Source organism: Molothrus ater, chromosome 1 (genome assembly GCF_012460135.2).
Source record: "Molothrus ater isolate BHLD 08-10-18 breed brown headed cowbird chromosome 1, BPBGC_Mater_1.1, whole genome shotgun sequence".
Classification (NCBI taxonomy): domain Eukaryota; kingdom Metazoa; phylum Chordata; class Aves; order Passeriformes; family Icteridae; genus Molothrus; species Molothrus ater.
Window position 1 is genome coordinate 113,032,230 of NC_050478.2, and position 20,833 is coordinate 113,053,062.

Here is a 20,833-nt window from a genome sequence, read left to right on the forward strand (position 1 = left end):
ATAATTCTATTGCCCATGCAGTAAAAAGGATGTTCCTGGGTAAGCGACATATCATAACGAACTGACTTCTGTGACCTGTGAAGAGTTTTAATTAAGTGAGCAGGTTATCCTGATATGTCTTAATACACATATATTGACAAGCTTTTATCCTAAATTAAATAAGTCCCCCAAAGCAAAGCAAAGAAAAGCAAAACAAATTAAAAAAAAACAACAACAAAACCAAAACAAACAAAACAAAGAACTAAACCCCAAAAACCCAACAAAAGATCAATTATAATGCAGACTGATATCTAAACGCCACTTCTTTAACTATCTGTATTTGATAAACACTTCTTAAAACATATGGTTTGCAGTGGTTTTGCAGGGAAGAGAGAAGCATTACTTAATGCACACAGGCATCTTGCAATAAGATCATGTTGTTTTGAAGCTAACATCCCCTGAGCCTCCAAAGTGCAAAGCAGACAGAAACATTTTAGTAATGCAAACAAGACTTTCCGGCAACTTCCTGTTGCCATTTTTCAGCAAAATAAAGGGTCCTGAGGTACTACAGTGAAACACTACTAGAAAAGATTTTATTATTGGTTACACAGGCAGGCACCTGCTATTATAAGAGATCAGCTGAATATTTTGCTGCTGTGCAAGGAAAAGAAGTAATGACTGTGCAACTGTTAAACAGTAATCTTCAACTCGAATTTCAGCTCATGTAAAAATCAACACAGAGAAAGGCATCATGTAAAAATCTTTTCTAAAAATCCTAAAATTATAAAATAGTAGCAACTTCATTTATATATGCATACTTGTAAAAACTGTACCAGGGATTTAGGGGCATAAGTAGCTGTCTAGTGGATTGAAATTGCATTCATATATATATAACACAATTTCAATTTCAGCAGATTTTTACAGAGAAGTAAAAAGAAACTTTCTGTCTGTAAAGTTCATCAGATGTAATGTACATCTGAGGCAATGATTACTGTGTGGCAGTTCCTACAAGTAATATTTAATTCATTAGACTATAATTGAAATATCCAGTTCACAAAACATACTGTTTCACATTACTTTCGGAATTCCAGAAACTTTTGTAAGCTGACAAATCAGACAGAAAGAAAAGGAAACAAACAAGAAACAAACCCAACCATGATTCCAGAGACATTTTTTCTCCCCTTCATGAAGTGACAGGGGGGGAAAAAAAATCCCTTCATTATGACCTACTTGTCTAGAAACGGACTTTCAACCCCATGGTTAGGCTAAGATTTGCTCTACTTTCTCCCTAGGGCATAATTGTCAGACTGACTTACCGTGTGCCTTTTAGCCTTTGTTCTGCCTCTCACGCTGACATCAGGGAAGCAGTGATGTAGAATAAAGCAGGGGTGGGCTAGGTTAGTCCACTGTTTGTGTCGTTGTGTGGTGTGCAGGGACACTCTGTGATACTCTAGTGAGCTGCTAAGCTTTTTTTGTAGGCTTTGTGTCATTTACTTAACGACCAATCTCATTAGCTGCCAGGGTACAATGGGCTGATGCATTTTCTATGTACATACTCTACACAGTGACCCTCAAGGTTGCCGAAGGTCTATTTAATCAGTCAAAATGCTGAATATATTTGCAGTAAATCACAAAAAAAAAAAAAAAAAACGGGACCACAGAGGTATCTCATGAGTGTTTACTCTTTCCTGGGAGTTATTTGCAGGTAATAAACTGATAGGAGTTGTAGGCAAAAAAGCAAGGGCAAAGAAGGGAAAAGGGCACTCACTGGGTTTGCATTGGTCACCTTTAATTTAGGGAACCTTGGGGGCCCTGCATATCGCTGTGTCTCTGCTTGTTAATTTCTCCATGCAGTTCATGCTTCAGTGTAATCATGTTATCACAATTAAACCCCTTTAAATAAGAAGAGCAGCACTAACAAAAAACCACAGCCTTTCGCACATTGGGGAGGGGATATGTTTGTGTGTGTGTGTGTGTGTGTGTGATATTTATTTATTAACTTCCTTACTACAGGCAACCTCAGGGCTGGCATCTTTGCATTTCTAACCTCTCGTCAGTTACAAGGTAAAACCCTTTTAACTCTTATGAAAAATGAAATGCTGAAAAGCCCCATGAATCACGACAGCTGTCCATAAGTAACAGGGAGAGTTCTATTGTCCAACTTGTCCCTGGATAAAATGAATACTTTACAGCAGAGGCTGTTCAGCTTGGCTAAAGAGTATGGGGAGAAGGGGAGGAGGTCACTGGAGATTTCGCACACTAATTTAATCTGGGAAAAGGACAGGCACTGCATCTCACTTGAACAGACTGGCGGCAATCTGGGCTCCCACAGAACTATCTCCTTTTGCCTGTGCTCTATTTATTCCTTATCTCTGTTTACCAACCGCTAGGTCCCTTTCATTCACACCACGAGGCCGTTCTCCTACTATCAGTCAGCAGCTGACACTGTGGAAGAGCCTCAAAGGCAAAAAAAAAGGGATCAAAACTAAACCAAAGCTGTATAAACAAAGCAACAGTAGAAGTAAATGCATAAATCCTAATTCTTAACCCAACCCACAGGGTGCGAACAGAACCTTTATAGTAAATCCAACAAACCCACCACAGTGAGCTATGGGCTACAGAGGAAATGGGAAAAGCCAAATATCATTCATGAAATCACCATCTCAAGCAGAAACATTGAAAATAGGCATTGGAAGATATTTAGCTGGTTTCAGGATAACAGGTTCATCAGCTCTCTGTATTCCTCAGCATGTAATGAGGCACAGGTTCACCTGTGTGCCTGGTAAAAGATGAACAAGTGATTTTTCCACTTGACCATCTTACTGTTTGAAAGCCTTAGCTAACTTGGCACTCACTGCTTGAGATTTAGATTAAATTAGAGGCAATCACTTTAAAAAAAATCTTTATCTGGGGATTGTGGTAATTTGGAAAACTTTATAGCTAGAACTTGAATGTCAATTTATTATTTAAGCATTTGTCCAATTAATTTCTCAGTTGTTAACTTAAATTTTTAACTCATATTCAATGTTTGTAGCATGAGTGAAACTCAGACAGGTGAAGACAAGAAAAAAAAGATTAAGCTTGTGACTCTAATAGAAAATTTGTGACTTTAACAGGAGAGTAAAGTAATAAACTCTACATTTGATGTTCTGGGTTTGGATTATTATAGTGATTTAACCATGCATAAGTCTATTTTCTAATTTCAGTGATCCCTTATTTTGTATTCTTAAATTGACTTAATAAGAGACAATCTGCAAATATCCATAGAAAGACACCAATATTGTTTCACTGAAACTACCTAACTTTTAAAAAATACAAAATCTGTAACTCTCAACATAGGGATGTTCCTTCTGGATGAGGAGAGAGTTGAGAACTATTCTCAACTTTTTAAGATGTAAAATGCCCATTAACTGTTAACAGTCAATATACTGTCAACTGACTGATCAAGATAATTATAACAATTACAAAGAAAATCTTTCTCACTATCAAAGATGATCAACTGGACCTAATTTCAGTTTTGATTTTCACCTATGTGCATTATGAGCAATGAACTCTTTACTATTTGGATCCTTTTTTCCAAATGAATTAATGAATTAAATTTATCCTTTCACCAGCTGCTAGGCAGCAGATGGAACCATTTCTGAAGCCTTGTTGAATTCAATCCATAAAACTCATTTCCTAGGATTAGCAGTCCAAAGTTTCTTTTAATGTTTATATACCGCTTGGGATTTTGAATTTCATGATGTTAAACTTTCAATTTAACTATTTTTTTTTCATTTCATATCAAACAAATATGATCGTTTGGATTTCTATAGCTTTATAACCACACATTTCAGGTCACATAAGGACAAGAATTCATTTCAAAAGCAATCAAGTAATGCAAGATTGGGATCTGCATGGTTTGGTTTTTTTTTTTCCTTTGTTTTGTTTACATTACAGCACTACCATAGAAACCATTTGTGTTGTACTCATAGATTAATTTAGACTGGTAAAGTTTATTGTCTGTAACTTTGACAAAAAACTTTGCATAAAAATTTAATCTTACTAAGCAATTTTTGAAAGTTACTGTGATGTGAGGGTGTATTTGCTATTCACAGAAAGATGACATGCTCCTGAGTTAAGTTTTTCATGTGCATCTTTTTTATAGTTGACTTCATTGTAAGGTGGGTGGTTTTTTTCTATTTCTGAGGGGGAAAATAAAAAGTAACAAACGGTGGCAGTTTTGTAAACACTTCAGTAAAGATGTTTTTCGCTGCAGTAACAGGAAATACTAGTCAGCTGCAGTACCCTGGACAGCTCCTCTTCTTTCGTTTTCAGTTTTCTCATCTCTGCTAAACACCTCTGTCACGAAAATCAGAGATCAGGGGGCTTGAACTGCAATTTCATTCACAAAGATCGCTATTCATAGATCTCTGAAAAAATTAAGTTATAATTTAGCCAAAATTTCTATTAGAATCCTACAAGAGAAAAAGCAAAGCAAAAAGGCACCCTCTCCCTCTCAGCTTTCAAAGACATATTATATTAAAAGTCTTAAGAATAAAACATCATGATGTCAAAGTCTTCCTGTTATTCAACAAAGTAAATAAAACTTAAAAAAAAAAAGTGATCCCTTGTTGTATATAACAGTGATTTCCGCTAATTTGGCACAAGAAATCTATACTAATCTAAAAATGCAGTAAGCCAAGAAGGTCATATAATAATAATTGCCATTGAGTAATTGAATATTTAGAAGGAGAAGGAAAAAAAGGAAGACTGGTAATCTTAGCCTGCAGGCATGAAAGTACTATAACACAAAGATGATATTTACAACTAACAATAAAATGCTCCAAACTGGGAAGTTAAGAGGCAAAGCCTATTTTTAGAAATTCCTGATTCCAAATCTGTATTATTAGTTAGTCACCTTAGAGCAGAAATATATTATTGTCTCAGAGAAAGCTTTCATCACAAATGCTGTAATTTTCCTTAAGAATTACAAAACCACTGCACAGCCAAACCAAAGAAGACACATCTATGCAATTAACTTAACTAATTTAATTGAAAAAAGAGGTAGTAAATGGTCGTTTTTAATCCCACAAAGATCCTTAACGAACAAAGTTCACCCCATACAGTTTTACAGTTTAGGGATAAAACCTGGGATTTGTGCTTTTATAATCTCTTAAATGAAAAATTCACAGCACCTTGCACAAGATTGTCTTGCTATTTACATATGAAGGAAGACAAACATCTGAACTAAGTGCTTTGTTAAAGACAAAAGAAAGTCAGAGAGAGAGAGAGCTATTGCTGATCAGAGTGTTAAACAGACTTTCTCTAGCATCAAATGCTATTTCATAAAAATTATCCTCCTGCAAAACGTGGTCCCAGAAGGTCCATTTCATTCTTCAACCTTGCCTGATATTACTGTCATTTAACTTTCTAAAGATTTTCCTGACACATACATTCATTCTGAAGTACAGTACTCGCTTTTTTAATCAGAAGCTCTCAATTCACTCCCTGAATCCCAAATAATTGAAAGGACAGAAATGCCATGCTTTGAAAGATTCTTTTCCCTTTGAGTAAAGTTAATAAGCATATTGATCAACAATTTTCATTTCAAAAGCATTACACATGATTTTAAAGGGTTCTAAAGCATCCTGAGAAAGCTTTCTGGTCTGTAATACAGAACTGCAAATGAACTTGCATCTATCGAACAGTTCCTACAAATACACTGGTCCCACTCTCCTTCTCCCAACTCATTTTTTAATCTCTTTTTTAAAAAGCCAGTATTTAAGTTCAGTAACTTTTCAAAATGAGAGAAAAAGAGTCCTTGTGATCATTTCCTCAAATCAAATAGCTAGAGCTGCAAATTTGCACAATTGTAAAATGTATATGAACAAAGGCTTTACTGAGGCAGTATAAATGCAATTACACCATGACATTTTATTCAGAAAGCTGTCTCAAAGCAGTTACAAGTAGCTATTTTTTAATTGAGGCCCAAAATAGCATTTAAGATAATGACCAAGCATACATTGTGGAAGAAACAGCATTAGTGTCATTAAAAAAAAAAAAAAAACAGAAAAGTTTGCAGAGAGCATTTTAAACATTAATTAAAACCTCTCAAACTTCTTAACACAAATCTCTCAAGATTTTAACATCAATAAATGGACAAGATTTTTTGCTTTTTTGCAAGCTTAGAACACAAATAAACAAAAAAAAAAGACAGAAAGTTACTAACAGTACAAGTTGCTTAAACATCAATGGGTTCACAGTGTGAAAAAGTTGTTAAACTTACTTTATTTTTGTTTCCAAAACTTATATGTTTCTCCTCCCTTGTGTGCTGAACTGTGCACTAAAGCTGTGTCTTTGAAAGGTAGTTCCCATGATATGACATCCAGCGCCTTTGACTGCCTAGAGATAAGCACCTGCGTTTGTGTCCCCTCTTTACGTCACACCTCCCTATTCAAACCTTCTCAATATGATTCACATTTGCACATCAACAGCCTCATGCGCATACACAGATTTTTTTCGGCTCTGGGCCCAAAACTTTCACTTTAATTTTCATCACATGATTGCTGTGGCATATGTCCTTCCAAACCTCCCATATATCAGTCATCATGCAAATGAGATGGAATATCACTCCTCTGCAGCAGATGGCCAGGGATGATAACAATGGCTCAACAGAGGAGATTCAATGTCCCTGACTTTATCGCCACGGCAACAACAACCTAAAATATATGTAATGGAAGTGGTGCTTATTAATTTTGCAGGCTCGAGTGTTCTGATTTTGTGAGTGAATGGGCTGAGTTAAAAAGGGGGCTGTGTCCTCCTGCCTCTAGAAGACTATCTATAAAAGCCAGGGACCTGGAAATTATTTTCAGTGACTAAGAAGGCAACAGCCTAGCAATTATTTGAGTAATTAGGTGTAATTCCTCCCTGTAGGCCTTGTACCCTCCTGTGCTTGTTTCACAGAAGCTCGTGAATTAGACAGGCGCAGATACTGAAAAGAAAAGTGCCTCAAGATATAGCAGGAGAGCTTGCAGGAACTAAGCTTCAGTGATATGACACTTGGCCTCCACCAGGCTTGGTAAACACAAGCCCCAAGCCATAAGTAAATAGAGGCCCCACTCCACAAACACAGACCAATTAAAATTACAAAGGCAGCCACACTTCTGGGTGGGGCTGGGGGAAGCTTTATTCTGCCATGGTCTCACTGTGAGTTGCACACATAATGGTCTCTTAGTTCGGAGCACTGAGTACTGTATTCCATTGCTATCTGTCACTATCAAACCCCAGCACAAGGCTCTCTTGGGCTGTGAATTTCTCCCTAGAGATTGATCATGCACCTTTAAGAAAATGTTTCAAAGTGAGTTTTCTGTGTGTTCTATTCTGAATGCAAACCAGGAAGAAGAAGTAAATGTAGCAGTTTGCTATTTGTGAGCAACAGATTAACAGGCAGGAGTACTGAGCTCCATTTTACCCCTGAGCAAGTGAAATCTCCATAGTGTCTCTTCACCCTGTTCATGCCACAACTTTCACATACTTTAATACTTTGGGTCTGAGAGTAGCCATTTGATTTCTCAGAAATACAGTTCATCTATATACTGCATGTTTAACTAAGAAAATATACTTAAGGAAATATTTGTCTTTTGTCCTATTCCCCAGGGAAGACGTTATAAAAATGGAGAATCCTTTGTCTCCCTCTGCAGTAGGGGATAGGATGTTTAAGTAAAACTGATAAAACATTCTGGGAAAGGAGTGGCTCCATCACATGCTAGAGATTTAGTGCAGAATTGAATCAAGGAAACTTTCTACCCCTTACATGAGATAATTCCTCCAAACTGGTAAGATTGTTGAAAGTAATTTTCAATGCTTTCCTAGTAGCCTACATACCCTGAGCCTTAAATTTAAAACCAGGGAGGAGACACCACTGAGTGGCATCTGAAGGAAAATTGAGATACCAGAAGCTTTCTTGAAGTGAGTGATAGAAAGCTACAGAGGCAGTGCTGGGACTGTGGATTCTTCTCCAGCTGTGTCAGGGCTCAACACCACCTCAGCACTGCTCACGTTCTCTGTTAGCATTTTCATTTTTTATGAAACCTGTCTTCCAACTAAAAAAAAAACAAGACAGGCATCAGTGTCATAAACTTCTATTGTGCACCAATGTTATAAACTTCAAGAACATTTATTTATTTATTTACCTTACAATTGTACAATTACATTTTCCAAACATAGTGTTGCAGTTAAGTTTTGTTTTCCTGTTTCAGAAAAGCTCAGCTGAAATGAAAACCTGGATTTTAATTTTTTTATGTGTATATTGGCTTTTTGTCTGTTTGTATTTACATGTATGTGTACATGTGCAATTGGATTCTAGAATTGTATATGTCTGTGTTCTTTACTTCTGTACATTTCATTCTCCACCTTGCTAATTTGAAATAACTCATGAATGAGGCACTGAAGTGAGGTGAAGAGATAGGTTTGGTCCAAGCCTATGCAAAACTCTGAAACTCCTTGTGGTGGAGCAGTAGTTGGACAGAAAGCCAATTCAGAGAGTACTTCAGGAATGATGCTTTCCTGACAGCTTGTGTTATTTATGGGACTGGCCACTGTCTTCTGAACCAGATGGAGCTTTTTTTCTAGCCTTCTTTTTTTTCCCTTTTTTTGTGATCTGCTGTACATGGCCTTAATTGATCATAGGGATTGGCATTTAGGTCACTGTCTTTATTTTCTCCAGGGTCAAGTATAAGCACCTCATTTACCTTAAAGATACAGCTCACTTAGCAGAGATATTCAGATCCTCTTGAACATGGGAGGAACATGCAACGGGGAGGATGAGTAACATACAAATTACTTTTCCCTTTATGATATCTATATAGTTGAAGTGGTAGTGCCATTGATATTGAAAACTACATCCTAAAAAGGATTTGAAAAGTATTTGTTACATTCCACTGAGACACCTAAGTAAGAAAGAAAGAATCTTTGTCATTAAATCAATCTTAATTAAAGTTCAGATTTAACACAACTTTACATTTTGCATGGTTTGCAGTCCCATAAGTAATGGGAAACTGGCAGATTGGATTGTATTTAGCATCCATTTAAAAAAATGTACTTAGGATGTAAGTGCTTAAAACTTAGCAAAACTTTAGGTTGCAACAGTCATACTGTTTTAATCCTCTAAGTGATAGGAGGTTCTAAACTTGCAAGTTTAAGACTAATTAAGACTAATGAGGAAAAGGGAAAAAAAAGCTAAATTATCCCTCAAAGTGCTACTTAGGCAAAAGTGAAATATAATAGAGAGTGATGGCTTGTTGCAGAAACACAAATGAAACAAATGTGCATTGCAATATGCAGTAGTTACTATTCAGACTTGTTGTGATAAGAAATTGTGCATTCATGGTCAGGTACACGACTTCATAACCTTCAACTGATAAATAAAATACTCCTCAAACACCATACATAAAATTATAAATGAATGGTGGTAATACATCAGATAAACCAGACTGACAAAGAAAATTTCCTTGTAGCCTGCACAATAGTTCAGACTGCTATTCAAACACAGGGAAAATTTCAAAAACTGCACAGAACTTTAAATAAGTACCATGAATATTATACTAAAAAAATCAGTGTTTTCACCTGAATTTAGTTTATCTTCCAGTTATGAAGGAGACATTAATGCAGTGAAAAAAGGTAGAAATAGATGTAGAAATAGATGCACTCTGCAGAAATAGATGTACTCTCTGTATCCCCACATCTTACCAAATAACATTCCAGATCTACTTAAAAGAGAAAAACTTGTTTGTACTACCTCCCAAACAAAACAGAGATGTCTAAGAGACATCATGAGACAAAAAAATAGAGAGTGACAATAATCATAAAGAAACTTCAACATAAAAAATGTATTTCTACTTCTGTGAACAGCCATTAGCTCAGCAGAATCATAACTAAACACTCTTGAAAGGGAGACATATCAAAGAAATCAGAGAGATTACATGAGACGTATTGAAAAACAAGCAATATGGGAGATGAAGCTTGCTGCTTCACAAAGAGATAAGAGAATGAAATATTCTCTGCTGGTGCCAGTAAATTCATTGCATCCATTGACATCATCAAGCACCAAGTGCAGAGTCATTATAGACAATAACATTGCCAAAGTTGCCAAACCCATGAAGCACCTGGTTGAATAAAAATAATAAATCAACCTGGAGTGAGTTATTTTAGCCAGCTTATGCTGAGGAAAGCTGGCAGATATATACATAGCATAAAAACTACAAATCATTAAGCATTCAACTTTGAAATGACATTTAGAAAATGCACTAACTATGTTTGTACAGCATATTACTTCAAAGTTTCCATTCAGAGGAACAGAAAGGAGGAAGGAAAAAAGATACCTGAACTAATATTAACAGGGAAAAAATTATCCAGTTAAAATTATATATTGGCTCATAGGAACGTAGAGGTTTTCAATATTTTCTGTGAAATATTCTATTCACCGAAATAACAGAGAGATTTCATCTTCTCTCTAGCCAATTTCTTTCTTAAATGTTTGCTCAACATTGCCCTAGAGAAAGCCAGCAAATTTTGAAGTACTCCTTTCCTGCCAATAAATTATACCACAGAATGCTGAAAACAGACGTTTCAGGTGAGTTTTCTTGAAGTCTCCTAGTGCAGGCATGCACCCAGTTCTCTTAGGCTTTCTACAAAAATGCTCAAAGGACTATGGAAAACTTCCAAGCAAAGAATGTAAAAAAGTTTTCTTAATGGGGCTTATTGTTGGGATTGTACCTCACTGAAAGCAAGATTAGAATATTGCTGGTTAGAGTTGCAGTTTTATGAAATTCAGGCAGATCTAAAACCAGGGGGAAAAAATTGTCTTTTTTGCAGTCTTATTTACTTTAATATATAGCCTTAATAAGTAACTGAAAACAGTTATTTAATATTCACTGAAAATTAGGTGTAGGTGATGTCAAGTATGGATTAAGCCTTTCAAAAACTCCCATAATAAGGCTAAATAGTAACAAATTTTCTCAGCTCTTGTTGCTAATTAAAAAAAGCTCTCAAACATATCTTTCTCCTGATCATTGCATTATTAAATGCATAAATAAAAAAACAATAATCATATTGCTATTGTAGTAACTTTCTGTCCTAGATACTATAAGATTTTCATTTGCATTTTAGATAGTTGATCAGCTGGAAAAATTATTTTGAGTCACAATGTTTGGTCTTGTAATAAATTAGTAATTTTTAAGTCCTGACTCAGAAAGCAAAATTATTATATTTATGTAAACCTTATTTTAGAGAGCTTTTGACATCTAAATTATTGATGTGTTTGGTGCCTATTTTAAGGATTTGTGACTGTATGTGCCATTCGTACCTTTCACACTGTCATAAATTTTGTAAGAAGTAGGGGTGTGATACCTTTAACTTCTACTGTTAACCTCAAAAAACTTCATCACGACTATCTGCAGCATCAGACTCTGGGAATATAATTATTTCTACCAGAGCAAATGAGCCCTGAAAATGTTAACGTGAAGCTCACCTAATCTAAATAGTCCTGAGAAGTACAAAGCTCAACACAGTTGTGTAAATATCCTGATCTCAAACAACTGCATCTTATCCTCAGTTCCCTTCATATTTTCCATTGTGTGTATTTTATTAAAGCCTACCTATGGCAACTGGGAGCATTCCAATTTCTCTTTGGGAAGCATTCTTTCTCTGATTTGGACTTGTCTGCAGGCAAGCGTGTCTGCTTGCTGTGTTTTTGTTGCTCACATTCCACAGTTTTCCAGATTAGGGAATTCAACAGGTAAACACCCATCTGTCTTGCAGTCTAAGTTCCTGTCCTCATATTTCCCTAGGCTTCCAGCTGTGGTTCTTCAGAATTTTGTAGTTGATCGCCATGCCTTGGGACAGTGCCAAGGCAACCTTTTCTGCTGCTCTCTCAGCTACATACACAAAAATTCAACACCTATTGCCAGCAATGTCTTACCTGATCCTTGACAGCTGCTTCCTCCAGGGAAATCCTGCACATCATTTTCCTTTCTCCTTTCTGCTTGTGCAAAGAACATCCTTATTCTCCAAAGAAAACCCTAATGACACTGTAGAAACAGTGATCTTAGTGTTCCTGGGGTATAAAAATTCTACACGGTGAACCAAAATTCAAAGGGGTCTCAACATTAATTATCACGATGAAAGGAGTCAGTTGAAAGAAGTATTTTTAAACATATCTTTTGTGGATATAAAGACAGAAAATATTGGCATCCTCTTCCTTCTTTAACTCGCCAGGATTTTGGCACAGGATTTTCCTTCTGCTTCTACATTTTTAGGATCTATTTTATAGATATATCCTACTAAAACCAATCTTCGGTAGAACCATCTTCCTAGTTCAGAGAATTCTATTATATTTTTAAAACCTTGTCAGATTTCACTGTTAAAATTTCTAAGTTTATATTATTGGTTTTTTTTCTAATAACATTAAAATAATGTTGCTGAACTTTGAATAACTTTATTGGAATGTATTCAGAAATTTACACCACAAGACACAAGTAATCTCACAAGGAAATCTTAAACATTGCAAGAGAAGGATCCAAAATCTGTGCATGCAATATTTTGAGTATATGACCACAACTGCATTTAAATTTACATTTTATGCACCTCGTTAGGATTTTAAAATACCATTTTAATGCAATAAACAATTACAACACTTAATATTATAACACAGTGTGTGCAAACTTTGGCTGTCCCAACCACTATAAATAGGCATATGTAAATTAATCTCTGCTTTCAAGTTTCTATATACAAATATGTACTTCATATAAACTTATAAATATGTAAATTTTAGGCATAATTTAATTAAACCTTCAGGGCAAAAAAATCTTTCTAACACTGAAGAGACAATTTTAATAGAATGGAAATAGTACTATAAACTTTTTCTAAACAGTTTGCATAAAAGTAAAGGAGAGCCATCAGAGGGTTTTTTGTCTTTTCTTTTTCCTCTGTGAATCAATGAGATCTACAAGAATGCCTGGTCTTTAATCATGAAGTATTTAAAAAGCTTAAATCCAGAAAGGGATAACAACCATCTGAAAAAAGAGGGAACTATGTTTCCATGGACTAGACCTGCTTTCTTTTCTTACACACTTTGTTGAGCAGCCTACATGGCCAGAGGCTATTCTGGACCTAATCCTAGGAAATGAGCCAAGCGTGATAAATAAGGCTGAATGCTGGGAGTGGCTAGTGTAAACCACTGTGTCATTAGTCACTAGCCTTCAGTAAATAAGTATATGTTTTCTTCTGGCATTTCTAAAAGCAGTCTTTCAATTTAAAGCCCAGTCATTCCCTCTGTGTTGGAAATGTCAACCAAGAATATGCAGAGAGCCCCAGAAACTTATCACTTGCTCAAAAACTCCAGGTAGATCAATACATGAATTATGCTCCGCTGTGAGAGATACACCACACTCCCAAACATGACTTGCTTTTGAAAATACTGATCAGATTGCCTTCTCCTATGTCCATACAAGTCACCAGCAAAATATTATTACTGTCAGCAGCAGCAGAAAAATTAGGCCCATCCCTCCTACTAGAGAAAAGCCAATGTTTTTTCTACTAAATTATTTGAAAATAATTTCAACTAATAAGGACAGATATGGCAGCAAGTGTAAAAAAACTTCAAAAAAACCTAAAAATTTAAATGTGTTATTTTTTTCCTTACTCGCTTAAACTTTTTTACAGTTAAACACTTTGTCCTCAATTAAAAAAAAAAAAGCTTAAAATAAAACCTAATCATCACACTCGTCTACCCCACTAAATAAACAAAAAAATCCTCAGCTATTCTTCTTTGCTTTTGGAGAAAATATGGCAATTTGTATTCCAATTTTTTCAAGCCAAAGTTACAGGGGGCTAAAATAGGGCTTTATAATGGAAGTTGATTGCAACCCTAACCATAGAGGGCTACTGCCTTTCCATAATAAAGAGCTTCACATTTCCAAGGAGGGGAGGAGAATACTGCTCTGCATGACTTCTTGTAATTTTGCTTCTTTAAATGAAGGTTGTATCTCGGCAACTTTCTTAGTTTTTTCTGAGCATAAAGTTTGATATTTCACTTCATGTGGTTTTAATTCTGATCCTAGCACACTGGCATTTTGCAGTTGATATGTATTAGAAATAGGGAAAATTATGAAGCTTTGCACTTTTTCAGAGCTGTGATCCCAAATTAATTTGGGGTTAGTGGTTTTTGGGGTTTTTGTGTTCTTTTTTGGGGAGTGTTTGGGGGTGGCTTGGTTTTGTTTTATTTGTATGGATCATACAAAAAGGCCATGCAGGCTAAAGCAGAAATTTAAACATATTTGGATTTAGTTTGCTTGCTTCTTATTGTCTTCTTGCTTAATGGAAGAATGATTTTTGGCTGTTTAAATTTCAGTCTGGAATGCATGCTGGCTGTTTTTCTTTTTTCTGGGCATAAAATGGGTGAGACCACAGAGACAGTGTCAGGAATGTAAACTGTGACCATAATAACCAGTTGCCCAGGTAGGATATTATTAGACTCAGCTTCTATTGTACAAAGGTTTGACTAGCAGTAAATGTTTTTCAGTCATCTGGATGTTTTATCACCACTAAAGGCTGCTGACAAACAACAAAGAGCAAGTAAAAGAATGTGATTATGCAAATTTAAATTGGGATTGTTTTCAAATAATCATAATTCATATTGGTGTGGGTTTTTTTCAGTGTCTTCAAGGGAATACAGAGGGGATGAGACATGGTGAAATGGACATCCTCAGAGGAAAGATTTATTTGCATATAAATTCAGATATATGGTCAGGTCTCCAAAACTTTGGTGTAGATTTAAGTCCATTCACATCTATTGCTCCATTGCTTCTATCTCTGCAAAAAGCCATGGAGCTAGATTTTGTGTTATGTCTATGATTAGTGAACCTAACAATTTTAAATGCTTTCATAACAATGACAGGTGAGAACATCCTTCCAACTTAAAGAGCTTTGCCTGCAGATTAAGGACCTTCCACACTTAAAAGCACAACACCTGGGTAGAAAGGCTCTTGCCTTTTTGGAGACAGCAGGCAAAAATCTTCACTTGTAAAAAGGCATAGTTTGGAAACTCTGGAACAGAACTATAATGTACCAGTGAGGGTTGCTAAAAGATTCATGCATTTAAATTCTTTTCTGCAGTATTAAAATCCTAAGTGACTATGGAGGAAATTAGTTTGAAAATTTAATTCTCACACACATTTATTAATTGAAATGATGGAATAAAGGACTGTATTTAAAGACAAAATTCACATTTGACATTTACAAAATGTCTCCTAAAATTACTGCCTAAGTATATAATACATATTTTTTTGTGTATTCTTTCCCTAGAATACTCTAAAGAGTTGGCTTTAATGTTAAAATTGTCCTTTCCAAATATTAATGAAAACAGCAGTATTGTTTTTCAAAAGTCTTATTTGGAACACAAAAGTGTGGCATTTCACACTTGAAAAGGGTGTTATTACATTACTAGCAGAGAAAACTGGAACCATGCCTTTTTTAAGTATCCAAGAATATCCAATATCCCTTCTTTTCTGGTTTAAGTACTCTAAGTGCAAAAAAAAAGAGAATGATCAGGTCTTGAAGAATCAGTAAGACCTTTTTCTTCTTCAAGTCCATGTATGAATAGACATGTGAATAGACATGGGAAAGGCTAGTCATAAGACACCAAACCATACATGGAAAACATTATAACTTTGGTTTAAAATCAGTTCTAAGTGTTTCAGTACTTTTTATAACGTATCTAAACCATAATTTTATGTATATATTATAATATCAATGTTTGATTATGTTTGTACCACACTGAATTCCCATTTCCCCACAGAAACAGTGACCCACATGATAACAATAAAGATTTAAGTCCCTTAAATAAAAAATTAAGACAAAGAAAAAAGTTTAAAATACTTTAAAATTTCAAACAAAATACACAAAATAGGCAATTGAAGAAATGTACATTTAGATGATTTTATTCAAATGTAAAGCTAGTGTATCTTCCATGTTGTCAAAAAGAAGTAGCAAATGTAGTACAAGTTTCTTGCTAATTGAAAATCTACGTCTTCATAGTTTAACATTGCATTAAGAAAATAAATGCAATTCTTGCATTAAGAATACAAATGCAATCCTTTGAGTCAAATTTTTTCCCCTTTTTTTCAAATGATAGTAAGAAGTAGATATTTAAACTGCTGTGACTTTCATCTGTCTTTATTCATCTAGGTTCAGCTCACATATCTATTTTAATCTGTTTTAATCTATTTTGATTAAAATACTGGGGTATAAACTCTCTGGACCTCTAACTCCATAGAATACATTGATATTAAATTAAAACTTTGTAAAGCCAGAATAACTACCAGAGTGTGAATGGATCAACCAATATTTTTAATTCAACTTAGTAGATGCCACTGACTAAAAACCAAAATGCAACCATAAATTTGCCAGGAATGAAAAAAAAAGAAGCATTTGATTGTTTTCCTAATTAACTTACTAAAGATATGGCTAATTTTACAATATTTTAAAGCATCCATATGCCTTAATTTGCATGCTTCTATATGTCAGTTAAGGAGAGAAATTTTTCTAGGGTAAGCACTGTCAAACACAGAACAAAAATCAAGGAGTCTGTAAGTATAATGCCTTCTTCACAAAAAGTTATCTTAAATCTATGATCAGAGTTAAATATATTACACCCATAAAATACAAATTTAGACCTTTAATGTTTTAAAGGTCTAAAGCAAATTACTCACTTGCTTAATTACTTATTTCTGTTGAAGTTATTTTGTTCTGTTTCTTGAAGGGTGAAATTTACCATAAATAAACAGTACATCCAGGAGTTTAAACATACCAGACTCATTCATACAGAACACTAAACATTCTGTCACCAAGAAAAAATCCTGTCACAGGGGCTTTACACATTTCAGGATGTCTGACAACATTCCTAGGAAAAAATTGCAGTTTTTTGTGAAATGTTGATTAGGAACAGCACACAACTGCTTTGTAATGGCTAGGTTGAGTGTTGTAACAAGTCTGAAATTGTGTTCCAAAAAAAAAAGTCAAACAAAAAAATAGTAATTTCTATTAAAAGAACAAAATAATTATGATTTAAGGGACAGTACCAAATCTTAACACTGTATTTCAAAAATCAGCTGGGAGACACTGCTTGTTAAAGAGAGCAGGTTTAATGTGCTGTGAAACTTATGATTTAGTGATTACTCACCTTTAGCTTCCTACATGAAGCCTTGCAAAGGGCTACCTGACCTTATACAGTATTCACATAGGAATGCTGAGATCCAGTGCAGAAGTGTTACCTAAAAAGCTCAGAATTTATCTTCTTTCATTAACTTTAGACCTTAAACATAGTACAATATTTTTTTTGTGGTTTAAAAGTATATAAGCATCTGTTAGCAGAAGCCCTTTATTTCACATAACAAGAGAATTCTGTTTATAATGTGTCACCAGCTGCTCAGTCAAAATGGGTTCTATTACAACTAATTTAATTTTACATAAGTTGATCTATTTGCATTCTGAGTCTCCAGTTAAATGACTAGGTACTATTTTGTAGACTGATCCCGCTTCAAGCCTCAGTGTATGGACAATGCTTAATCAGTGTGTACATCAGGAAATAAACATAATCAGCAAGTGCACTAATTAAGCCAGGAAAATTTTGCAACATGCATACACTGTATGGATTAACAAGGCAATTCATTAGAAATCTTAATTATGGAATATTATATTTTCCGTACATTTTATTTTATGATGCTTCAGATGAGTTTTCTCTAAATACAGAAACCATCTACACTTCTCAAAGTACACAGTGAGATCCTTTTAACTCAGGCACATCTGTGTAGCCTCTAGTCTGGAAGCCTCTGTGGAAAACATGCTTTGTTATCTCCAGCCAGATAACCTGATATGCTCTCTTAAACAAGCGGCTGCTAATCAGATGTTAATATGGAGATGATTTAAAAATAAATACAAAGTAAAACATATAGATAAAAAAATCATTTGGTGATGTGGAGCCTCTTCTAATCCTTAAGAAGGGTTTTTAACATGTTTATTTCTGAAAAGTCAACAAATCGGCACCTAGAGCTTGAGACACAGCACTCAGGTTTTAATGCAAAAAGCTTCCATTGAACTCAGCATGCTTCACTACACTAAAAGTGTAAACTGGTGGCAAGACTCCAGTCTGAAGCAGAGATGTCAATAATGCCAAACCTGCATGGTGGTAAATATGTGGGCTCCTCTTCTTTGGGTAATAACACTGCTTCCTTGACTCCCTGTCTAACAAAAGTTGCATCCTACAATACAGCTCCGCGTAAACTTCTTGATGAAGAGTTTTTCACATGGAATAAAGGATATTGGTCTCGTTGGAAGTATAGGGAATCAACCAAGCAGTTTGTATCAGCAGAAGTGGACTTTATGAAAAGCACTTTATCTGTCAGACAGAAGTATTACAACATAGCTGACTTCTGAAGTTGTTCTACACCAATGGAGAAGGACTCGGAATGTTAGCATGGCTTTCTCCTGTGTAGCCAGGAAACAGGCTGTTTCAGAGGGTAAGATAATTGTAACACTTCTAAGCCTTGCATGTACAGCTTGCATTTTGCAGGGAAAAATTATTTTACCATGATTTTAAACTACAGTGAAGTGGCTCCTGCAGCACCTTCTGAAGATGAAAAGGGGCCCTGTTTCCACAGCAAAAGGACACATAACCACGCTTAGCAAATAAGAAATGTTTTACCAGACAGAAAGTTTATGTATAGAAAAAGATAGAAAGTTCATCTGTCAGGTGCTCCACAGCCAGACAGCCCCAAGAACATCTCCTGGAGCACTGGTACATTTGGCTCATAACTCCAGTGTGAAAGTGGGAGAAACAGAAGGGTTGAAAGTCCCCTAGGACATTATTTTTAAACCTTAGGTTACAATACTATGGAATGAGGTTTCTACATAGGCCCAAAACATGGATCATAGCTCTCTAACATGATGTAAGGTATCCTTCTTGTCCTTTTATTAACTCATTCTTTGCTCCATTTCCATCTATATCTCAAAATCACTCATGGGAAGTGCACATACATTTTCAGCTTTGTAGATGCAATCTGCATAAACTACCAGGAGATTCATTGTTGGGAAATATTCTGATCGTCACAAGAATGGCTGAAATGAGGTTATAAATCTTTGCCATTACCACAGCCAAGCTTATTTCTTAGAAAATAGGTGAAGCTAAATTCCAGTGTTAATTTAGTTTAGGTCTGTCTGAAGACCAGTATCAAATGGGCACACTTCCATGTTGTCATTTTACCACAGTACAGGACCAATTTTGTTCTTGTTTGTAGTGTGTTTTGGATGCAAAATATTGGTTTAAACTGCTAGGGTTTCCTGCCCTTGGTGTCTCTCATATTAAGCAGAATAAGTCAGTTGTAACTTTAACACTAATTTACATTAAGATGAGTAAGGTCTGGGGGCTTTGACTGTAAACTTAAAAACTACTGTCAAATAAGAGTTACACTCTGGTCTGTTGCTAGCAGAAATGCCAAGCAGTGCCCATATTAGGATGGTCCCTTGGCATCTGCATGAGTCATAAACGTGTCTTTTGGCCACTGCTTCATTTATTGCTCATTATGTTTGTTGTGGACTGGTAAAGCAGATATAAATAGAAAAATGCTTACGTAGTATGACGGACAGATTATGTTTAAATATTTTCAATAGTCTATCCAGAACCTGACAAAGTAGCTATTATTGGCATCTGAAAATTCCCATCACATAAAGGATTATTGTTGTATATTTAGGGCATACTTACCACCTTATTTGTGGCAACAGGCATAAAAAAAAACCTCAACAAAAAAACCTAGGGTCTAATATATTCAGTGAAAGCACTTAGTAGAGATATGAAATATTCATGTGAGGGACACTGGGCTTAACAGCACAATAAAAATGCATTCCCAAAACAGAGGCCAGATCACTTAAATGAGATGGAAAAGGATATGTGACAGCACCAAACCCTTGTCCAGAGTTCTGGCCTAAAGGCAATGAAATAAGTGAATTGACAATCTGGGTAAAGCTTTTGTTGTTGGGAGTAATAATTCACATATTCTTTGCATGAACATGACAAGTGAAAATTACTTTTGCATCCAGTTCTTCATTCTGTCCTAAATCAGCCTATGATACAGCTAAAGTTTTTTAAAAGGACATTGGCCATCATCATAGCTGAACAATATGGAAAATAAAAGATTAAAGTTCTGAAACTTTCCTAATCCTGTAGTAATACTTCTTTTCACATCACAGATGGTATCACAATAAGTACTTATTGCTTTCTTGAGACTGCTAAATTATGATAGTGCTTGGGTTTTAATTTGAGCTTAAAAATAAAATTGGATGCCTTTTTAAAAAACTTTACTTGAAGTATAAATTAATTTGCATTAGTTTATCAGTTACAAAGTATATTTGCCTTTGAGCAATGACTTTGTCACATCATCAAGTCATGGAAAATTCAATCTGTCATAGGCTGAAGGGCCAAACTATAATAACTTCATTAGAGCATCACAAAGGGAGACACAGGAAATTATATTGACGGTAAATTATTCCTCTCAAATCTCAACAGTTAGAGGACTTTTCTAATAATATCAATTTAGAAGAATACAATCCTATGTCATTGCTGATTTCACAAAATGTAGAGGTCATACTGAGCAAGTGTGGACAAAACTATTTCTCTATTTGACTGTATGCTAAAAGTAGAGATTATCCCTGACTTTTTTCAGAGACCACATTTTTATTTTTGTTATCTGAGGTCTGAGATCTCTGAAATGGTGATAAACAGAAGTTGCTTACATGTAAACAATGCAGGTTCTCAAATCATGCA

The 20,833-nt window shown here is 35.2% G+C and overlaps 1 protein-coding gene across 1 annotated transcript in view; it reads right to left on the reverse strand.

Annotated features, from left to right (window-relative positions):
- Nucleotides 1–1,373, reverse strand: part of ST18 (ST18 C2H2C-type zinc finger transcription factor) — a 95,542-nt gene extending 94,169 nt beyond the window's left edge. Inside the window, exon 1 of the mRNA XM_036378952.2 lies at nucleotides 1,296–1,373. The gene's annotated coding sequence lies outside the window, so the exon portion shown is untranslated. The remainder of the gene's footprint in view (nucleotides 1–1,295) is intronic.
- Nucleotides 1,374–20,833: the final 19,460 nt, after the last annotated feature.